Genomic DNA, 9,487 nt, shown 5'->3' with positions numbered 1-9,487 from the left:
CTTCCCCCAGAAGGGGGAGGGAGAGCAATAGGAGAAAGGCCTGGCAGGATGACCTCTCTTTTCATGACCCAGAGGTGGTGATGAAAGTTGGGCCAGACGGAAGGGACAGCTCAGGGTGGGATCTGGCCTGAGAAGACCTCAGTCCTTGTCGGGGAACTTTGGCTCAAATGGGAAGGAGACTATGCTGCTCATCCTCATGACTCTGGGAGTGACCTCACTGCATCTGATAGCCCAGCCCAGGTACATGATGTGAGGGCAACTACCCCGAGTCTGAGGTATCACCTGTCTGGCAGTCTCTGACACTGGCTTGCTGGGTGACCCTGGTAAGTTACGGCCCCTCTCTGGGCTTGTGAAGTAAGGAGTAGATACTCATCTTGCAGGCCCTTCCACTTACCTTGCTGGTTTGAGGCCCATTCTTGGGGAACGAGGGGAATGAGTTCATCCTTGAACTTTGCTGCAGAGTTGGCTCCCCACGTACTGGATTTGTTCTGCCTTCCCAGACATGCACACGTGGAATCACAGCCATCAGTTTCAGGATACTTCCCACAAGTCAGACTCCTCAAGGATGTTATGTCTGGCCCACACAATCACCCTGCAAGTGTTGGGAACCACCCTGCCTGGTTTCAATCACCCCCCGCATGGCTAAGGCTGAGTGAGCTACCTTTGGACCATCAGCCACTAAGGAGACAAAGCTTATCCCCCTGGCAGGAGCAACGCTTCTGCTCCTTTTTCCATAACTGGCCCTAGTGCTTGATCAGTTAGCCAATGACGGGTAAGATTCCCCAAGAGGGGAACCACCTAAGGCAGGCATAATCATGTGGAGGTCCCAGGGAAGGACTTGGGGGGCTATGGAGAAGGGGGTGATGGACCCTCACCCCCCAGCTTTGTCAAAGCCTGAATCCTCTGTCTGTGAGAAGTCTTCGAGAATTCCTTGGCTATCTGCCTCCCCTGCCTGACTTAAGCCTGAAACAGTGACAGAGGGCAGTGTAGCCCTGTGCTGGGAATGCGGGCTCCCCGAGTGATCAGGCCTGAGAAAGGATATGTAAAATCCTGTGAAGCCTGCTTTGCTAAGAATGCTCTTAGTTGAATGATAAAGGCCCGGGCAGAAAATGAGTTTGTTTTCCCAAAGTTTTGTAGCCTTTTAGCTGATAGACCCTGACTCAGAAGAAGCCCTAATAGTTCTTTGTGTACTATCTACTGTTTACTGCCTGACAATGATTAATAAGTTGTACCTGAACTCCTGTGCAAAAAAAAAAACAACAGTAAAAGCCTTTCTGGGCAAGGGTCAGGGCACTCTCCCCTTGAGAGGGTAGCCAGGGCATTCTGAGGCTGTCCCTTTTCCTCCACAGGACTTGGTAGTCCATGTGAATTTATCTTGATTTTCCATTCATGACGCCAAGGGCCCTGCAGGCCAGTGCACGCATCATGCAAGGACTAGGCATGCCTTGGAATGTGTATGTGTTTTAATGGGTGAAGAAACTGAGACTCAGAGAGGTTCAGCTACTTGATCAAGGCCAAAGTGAGCACAGTGAGCACATGTCAAGGCTCTGCCCATCCTCGCTTTGTGGCTTTGAGGAAGTCCTGGAGCCTCTCCAGCCTTCGTTGTCATCTATCTTTAAGACACGGGTAATAGTGTTAGCCTCGTGCAGAGGGTTGGGGTACAGTACTGGTGGTACTCGGCCAGTTTTCAGTGATTGTTAGTTTCTTCCGCCATCCTCTCCTTCTTTCTGTATCTACACTTTGAGTCATTCCTTTGTGTTAGGTGTTGCAAACCCTTTTTTAGGAGCAGAAATGATTTTTCATCTCTGCAAAGCTGTGAGAGTCCTAGTAGACATGGGTCCATGGGAGGGGAAGTCTGGGAGAAAGGATAGTGAAGATGCGTTAAGTCCCTGAGTCTTGGTTTTAGATGTTGAACAGAATTCTCAGGTTACTTCGAAGGCATGGGAAACAGGGCACGTGGGCCATCCAGGTCCTTCAACTTTCTCCCTTATCCTTCAACCAAATCCATTTCTCATAGCTCCCCAGGGTGCTTTCTGCCTGAACCCAGTACATTTGCTGTGCGCTGGGCAGGACTCACACAGTTCATGGTCCCTGTGGTTTTATGAGAAACATCAATTGTTGCCTCTCGCACATGCCCTAATGGGGACCGAACCCACAGCCCAGGCACGTGCCCTGACTGGGAATCACACCTGCTGTAGGGAACCACTTCATGGGACATGGAAGTGTAGCTCAACACCTATGTGGAAAACCAGTGGGGGGTGAGTCAGCACACAGGACCACACCTGTAGAGAAGTTCTCCCATGGGAAATCAGGCCTGCATTATACCTAGGCTGCTTTGTGACTTGCTCTTGCTAAAACTCTCTCACCCTGAGTTCAGGCAGAAATCACTTACTGTATATCTTCAAAGTAACTTCCTGAATTCTGTGCTAATTCTCCCAAGGATTGAAGTGTAACCAGACCTGCTACTCTTGTCCCCTTGCATTTGCAACATTTTTCAATGGACTGAATTTAGGAGTTTGGGTCATGGCAGCGCTCCGGTTCCTCCTTGTCTTAATCCTCAGTTGTGCTTTATAATAATGTATATGGAAGTTGTTTTCTTGTGATTGCATCCAGGAACAGCAAATAGGAGGTTTCACAGGCTTGACAGCTACAATTGACTTCAAAAACAAAAAGGGGGGGAGATGTTGAGAACTGCCCTGCCTGGTTTCAGAAGCTGTAACTCCCCCATGGCTAAGGCTGAGTGAGCAACCTTCAGACCATAAGCCACTAAGGAGACAGAGCTTCTTTCTCTGTCCGGAGCTCCGCTTCTGCTCCTTTTGCTTCACCCTGCTTAGCTCCCCGATGCTCAATGGGTTAGCCAATGACAAGTAAGATTCCCCAGGGGGACACGACCTAAGACAGGCATGATCACGTGGAGGCCCCAGGGAAGGACTTGGGGGCTACAGCAAAAGGGGGTGATGGACCCTTGCCCCTCGGCTTTGACACAGCCTCAGTCCTCAATTCCATCTGCAAGAAATCTCCTAATCTCTTGGCTGCCTTACTTCCCCGACCTGACTTAAGCCTGAAACAATACCAGAGGGCAGTGCAGCCCTGTGCTGGATAGGACGGGCTCCACAGGAGATCAGGCCTGAGAAAGAATACATAAAATCCTGTGAAACCTGCTTTGCTAAGAATGCTCTCAATTAAATGATAAGGGTCTGAGCAGGCAATGAGTTTGTTCCTGTAGTTTTATAGCCCTTTAGCTAACAGACCGTGACTCAGAATAGGCCCTTGTAGTTCTCCGTACATTATCTACTGTTTGACCCTTACTGCCTGATAATGATTAATGAATTTTACCTTCATTTCTGCGTGAATTAAACCCAATAAAAACCTGTCAAGGCAAGGGTCAGGGCGCTCCCCCCTTGAGGGAGTAGCCATGCTGTCCCTTTTCCTCCACAGGACCGGGTAGTCCGTGTGAATGTCTTGTTTCTCATCCATAACACCATGGGCACTGTGGGCCGGTGTCTGCATCAACCTGCGACTCTCTAGTCCCTGGGATGACGCTCCCACCACCTGAGCCACGTTGGCCAGGGCTGATTTTTTAAAAAATTCTTATGATCAACCTATGAAAAAAGTCCAGACAACTACCTTGTACAACAGTTAGGAAACTGTAAGTGCTAGGAACCTGGAAGTCACACCTGACTGCAGTTGAGAGCTAAGGGGCAGGAGGTGGGGAGTGGAGACAAACATCCTGACCTTATAGATCAAGGGGCCAAGAACTCTTGTCTACCAAGGATGGAACATGAGATAAAGGAGTATGTTGTTCAAAGTTACAAAGGCAACCAGTGTATATAGAAAGTAACAAGAAAACTGTTTAGGAGGAGTCGGGGAGATGAAAGTGCAAATCTTTACCTATCAAACAGAAAAACCAAGAAATGGCTGAAGAGGTATATTGTTTCGAAGTAAATATCAAACAAAGATAAAACAGAAATGTCTAAAATAGTTCAAAATGATTCCCTCTGGACTTGAACAGACATTTATCTAAAGAAGATATACAAATGGCCAGTGAGCACATGAAAAGATGCTCAACATCACTGGTCACTAGGGAAATGCAAATCCAAACTGCAGATACCAGCGCACACCCACTAGGCTGGCTCTTCAGAAGGGCAGAGAACAACAAATGGGGGTGAGGGTGTGGAGGAATCGGGGCGTTTGTGCGCTGCGTCGGTAGGAACGTGGCATGGCACTGCTGTTGCGGCGCACAGTGTGGCAGTTCCTCAAAAAATGAAAAACAGCTCACCACTTGATCCAGCAATTCTGCTTTGGGGTATGGACCCAAAAGAACTGAAGGTAGGAACTCGCACAGACATTTGTACAACAGTATTCGTAGCAATACTATTAACAGGAGATGCCAAACAGCCCTGGCTGGGTAGCTCCGTTGATTACTGCATTGTCCCAATACGCCAAGGTTGCGGGTTCCATCTTCAGTCAGAGCACACACAAGAATCAACCAGTGAATGCAATGTTTCTCTCTTTCTCTCCTTTCCTCTCTCTAAAATAGATAAAATAAAAAGAAATAAAAGATAGCCCTGGCTGGTGTGGCTCAGTGGATTGAGCACTGGCTTGCAGACCAAAATGTTGCCAGTTTGATTCCCAGTCAGGGCACGTGGCCGGGTTTTGGGCCTCTCATGTGACCCCAACTGGGAACCCGGCCCAAAACCTGATGTTCCTCTCCCTCTCTTTCTCCCTACTTTCCTCTCTCTCTCAAAAAGAAAAACAAAAGAAAGAAAAAAGAAATAAAAGACAAACAACCCAGATGCTCTTCAATGAATGGATAAACAAAATATGGTATACAGGACAGGGCAAAAGTAGGTTTACTGTTGTATATGATGCACAGTTTATTCTTGTATTATTATGTATGAATTATTGTGTTATTTTCTTCTTTTAAAAGATTTTACTTATTATTAGACAGAGGGGAAAGGAGGGAGAAAGAGAGAGAAGAGAAACATCAATGTGTGGTTGCCTCTTGCACGCCCCCTACTGGGGACCTGGCCTGGAACCCAGCTCTGTGCCTTGACTGGGAATCCAACCAGCAACCCTTTGGTTCACAGGTTGGTACTCAATCCACTGAGCCACACCAGCCTGGGCTAATTATTGTGTTATTTTCAATATGAAGAACTGCAAACCTCCTTTTGTCCCATCCTGTATACATACAATAGAATATTACTCAGCCTTAGAAAGGAAGACAATCCCGACACCTGCTACAATGGGGGTGATCTTTGAAAGCACTATGATATGAAAGTGAAATAAGCCAGAGACAAAAAGACATATGTATTGTGTGGTCCCACTTCCACGAGGGAGCCAGAGTAGCCACATTCACAGAGACAGGCGGCAGGGGCTGCCAGGAGGGCACCTGGGGACTCACGGCTCTGTGTGTGTGCAGAGTTTTAGTTTGCGAGGATGGAAAAGTTCTGGAGCTGGCTGGTTGCACAGCAGCGCGAAGGTACTTAATGCCACTGAAGATGTTTTAAATGGTAAATTTTACTTATGTCTGTTTTATCTCAATAACAGAAAATGGCTCGCAGAACAGGGCTAGGGAGGCACCCTAGTAGCACCATTGATTGCGTGCAGGGACTAGTGTGTTTTGTGAGGTTTCTGCCCTAAAGCAGTGAGGGCAAAGGGCTCCCACGTGCCCGCAGTCAGCCTCAGAGTCAGGTCTTGAAAGAATCCAGCTCTGCTCCTCTTTCTCTCAATGACCTTAAGCAAATGTCCACCCTCTGATCTGATTGTTCATAGCTCTGTTGTAATTGACTGTTTCTAAGTAGTCTAGGGAAAACACCACTTTTACTTTTTTATAAGTCTTTTAAGTTGATTTTTTTGACAGAAAGACAGAGAGAAACACTGATTTGTTGTTCCACTTATTTCTGCATTCACTGGTTGATTCTTGTACCTGCCCTGACCAGGGATTGAACCAACAACCTTGGTGTTTCAGGATGAAGCTCTCACCAAATGAGCCACCTGGCCAGGGTGAAAAATGTCCCTTTTAAAGAATTTTCTTCACTGTATGTCTGAGAAGGGAGTGGTGTAATAAGAAACATGGCAGTTATGAAGGAGAGGTGTGGGGGAAGGGGGAAGAGACTGTGACAGCCACATAAAGAGAGTAGAGGAAGATGAGGGTGGAAGTTGTCATTTTGAAAGAAGAGATGACAGTGACTTGGAATATAATACTTCTATTTTGCCAATTAGATCCAGTGCCAAAAGAAACCCAAACGGTAGCCAAAACAAAAATTAAAAAAAGACTAATAAAAATCATTCTAAAAACGAATGTTTCTGACTTTCAGATGGAAAGTGGAAATAAGGAATGTGTTCTGAACTGCTGTGCAGAGTGAAATTATTTTGATCACAAGTAATAACCGGCGGCAGACACAGGCAGATGTGACCTTAAGCAAGCAGCCCTTTCCTGCCAACAGCCTCACACCAGAAAACGAAACAGGCTACCATCCCAGCAGCTGCCAGAAGTTGTGAAAGCCTCGCTTTCGGAAAGAATATGGGACAAAAGTCTTTCTTTGGATGATTTCGTTTTTAACTTGAGTCGAAGATGAGAGCTAAGGTTAACTGGAAAGTCGTGGATAAAGACCCAGTGGCTTGATAAATCAGAACGAATCTTATTTATCTTCCCTTCCTCACTCATGGTTTAAGACATTCATTGATTGCTGACTTAATACCAGACACAATGCTGGGTGCTTAGTCTGGAGACGTGAATGAGACAGGACATCTGTCCTCAGGGAGCTTGCTGTTTAGGAGAGGACACCAACCCTGAGACTGACGGTGGCAGGCAGTGTGACCAGTGCTGCAGGAGAGGGGACACAGGGGACAGGCACCTACCCTAGGCATGTTGCAGAAGTTCTCCCAGCCCAGAGAAAAGAGTAGTGTGTTCGTTTCCTATTATTGCTGGAATAAATTACACGAATTCAGTGGCTTAAGCAGCAAAAGTTTAGCAGCTTACAGTTCTAGAGATAGATTAGAAGAACTGAGTCTTATGGGACTAAGCTCCAACTATTGTCAGGGCTGTTTCCTTTTAGAGGCTCTAAGGCAGAATTGTTCCTTCTCTCTCTCAGGTGAGGCAACCCTTGGCTTGTGGCCATAGGACTCTCATCTCTTCCTCCCAGGTCACGCTGACTCCTCTGCTGTGTCCAAGTTCCCTCCACTTCCCTCCTTCTGTTTCTCTTTTTAGAAGAAGATTTTATTTGTTTTTAGAGAAGGGAAAAGGAGGGAGAAAGAGAGGGAGAGAAATGTCCATGTGTGAAAGAGAAACATCATTTGGCTGTCTCTCGTACACCTCCAACTGGGGAGCTGGCCTGCAATCCAGGCATGTGTCCTCACTGGGCATTGAACCAGTGACCATTTGGTTCACAGGCCAGTGCTCAGTCCACTGTGCCATAACAGCCAGGGCCTCTGCCTTTCTTATAAGGACACTTGGGATTGCAGTTAGGGTCACCTGGATAATCTCAGGCAATCTCTTCATCTCGAGATCCTTAACTTAATCATATTCTGATTGATTCAGCCATTTCCCTTTTGGCTTTAAATGCAATCTTAATTATATATTAAGGATTCATATACATTTGTTATTTGTTTCCAGGCCCTGTATGTTGTGCCATCGATACCTGACCATGACAATGCTAGACATTTTGAATTTTATTATAAGTTCTACTATCTGCTTGGGCAGGAGGAGCGCGCGGCAATTTTTTTCTATTTCTTTTTTTTTTTTTTAAAGATTTTATTTATTTATTTTTAGAGAGGAAGGGAAGGACAGAAGGAGAGAAACGTCAATGTATGGTTGCCTTTCGTACATCCCCTGCTGGGAACTGGCCTACAGGGAACCGGCCTGCAACCCAGGCATGTGCCCTGGCTGGGAATCGAACCGCGATCGTGTGGGTTGCAGGCCCATGCTCAATCCACTGAGCTACACCAGCCAGGGCAATTTTTTTCTATTTCATGAACTGGTAGCAATTATTGTACATTTATCCTTCCGTACTAATTTGATTCTCCCCTCTAATATTCATTTCAAGGTCATTTTTACCTCGTTCTAGAAACAAAACAGGGAGTGTGTGACATCTTGTTTCCAAGCATTTGCCATCAGTCAACTCAAATAAACTCATTCGAAAAAATCCAAAACCAAAACCAAAAATCTTGTGAGGGTTTCTAATTGTAATTGCTTTAAACGTGAAGCTTACGTGGGCATGGACTGATTTACAGGAACAGCGCATATTACTTTACACGTGAACTTATTTAAAGCAAATACATAAGTTTGTTTTCAGTAAACTCTATAAATAGAGATCCTTTGTTTTAAAAAGTACTTTGGGGGCTCCTGTCTTCAAGGACCCCCGAATCTGCCTTTATTTCAATCCGCCTCTGGCCAGCTGCCCTCAGGAAGTTTGGCTCAGGCCGCAGAGTGCTATTTGGCTCCTCACGTGTCTCTCTGTGGGTCCCTGACACACGTTCCCATTTGATTACCCCCATTTTACAGAGGGAGACACAGGAGAGGTGGAGAGACTTGCCAGGATCGCACTAGAGCAGACGCAGTGCCGACCTGATGCCCAAGGTCTGACCAAGAACAGCTGCCTCGTACCCTGGTCCTGATCTTGGGCTTCTCGGGCTCCCTCACACAGCGTCCATGTGCAGGCACCAGGGGTCACTTGGTGTGGGGGCTGCACCACCGAGCCAGGCTCTCATCCCCGAGGAAAAAGTCGCCTACAGATGACGGGCTTCACTGTCTCATGAATATGCAGGTTGACAGCCTTAGGGATGTAAAATAATCTTTCTCAAAGTGAACAGCTGCCGTCAATTCCTCGCTCAGCTGCCTCCGTTCTCTGGGCTGCGGGTCTCTTCTTGTCTGACTCTGAGCCATTCTTCAAAACCCAACTTAAGTGCCACCTCCTTTGTGGGGCCTTTTCTGGTTTCTTCTTTCTTCCAAGGCTCCTCCTTCCTGCCATGGTGGGTATTGTTGCAGGAAAATGAAGCAACCAGACGCCGAGGGTTTCTGGAGTACGAGGTTTATTTTAACGTGCATGGGCCCAGAGGAGTCAGTGTCCAAATTCTGAGCCCCGAACAAAGGATTCTTGGGGTTTTTATAGTTTACAGGGTCTTCTTGTCTATGTAGCAAAGCGGGATACAGAAGCGGAATGCGGAAGTTAGTTCTGGCTATGGGGCAGAAGCAGAGGACAAAGGCTAAATTCGAAGGTCAGTTTTTAACAGCAGGGGTGTTAATCTCAGTCCTAGCTAATGCACTGTTGTTTACTTATCCCAGACAGCCCCATCATTCTTCCTAGGGTGCCTGGGGCCTGGGCAACTAAAGGTTAAACAGAGGTTTTTCAAAGTTTCCCATATCAGTATGACCCACCTTTCTTGAACTGCATTTACTTACTCACTGTGACTGTCCTTAAACAGTTAAGTAGATGACCTTTCTGATCCCCAATTACTTCCTTTGTTAAACGGAGATAATAGCTGC

Source organism: Artibeus jamaicensis, unplaced genomic scaffold (assembly GCF_021234435.1).
Source record: "Artibeus jamaicensis isolate MK-2021 breed Jamaican fruit bat unplaced genomic scaffold, CSHL_Jam_final contig_1998, whole genome shotgun sequence".
NCBI lineage: Eukaryota > Metazoa > Chordata > Mammalia > Chiroptera > Phyllostomidae > Artibeus > Artibeus jamaicensis.
This window is presented reverse-complemented; position numbering follows the sequence as displayed.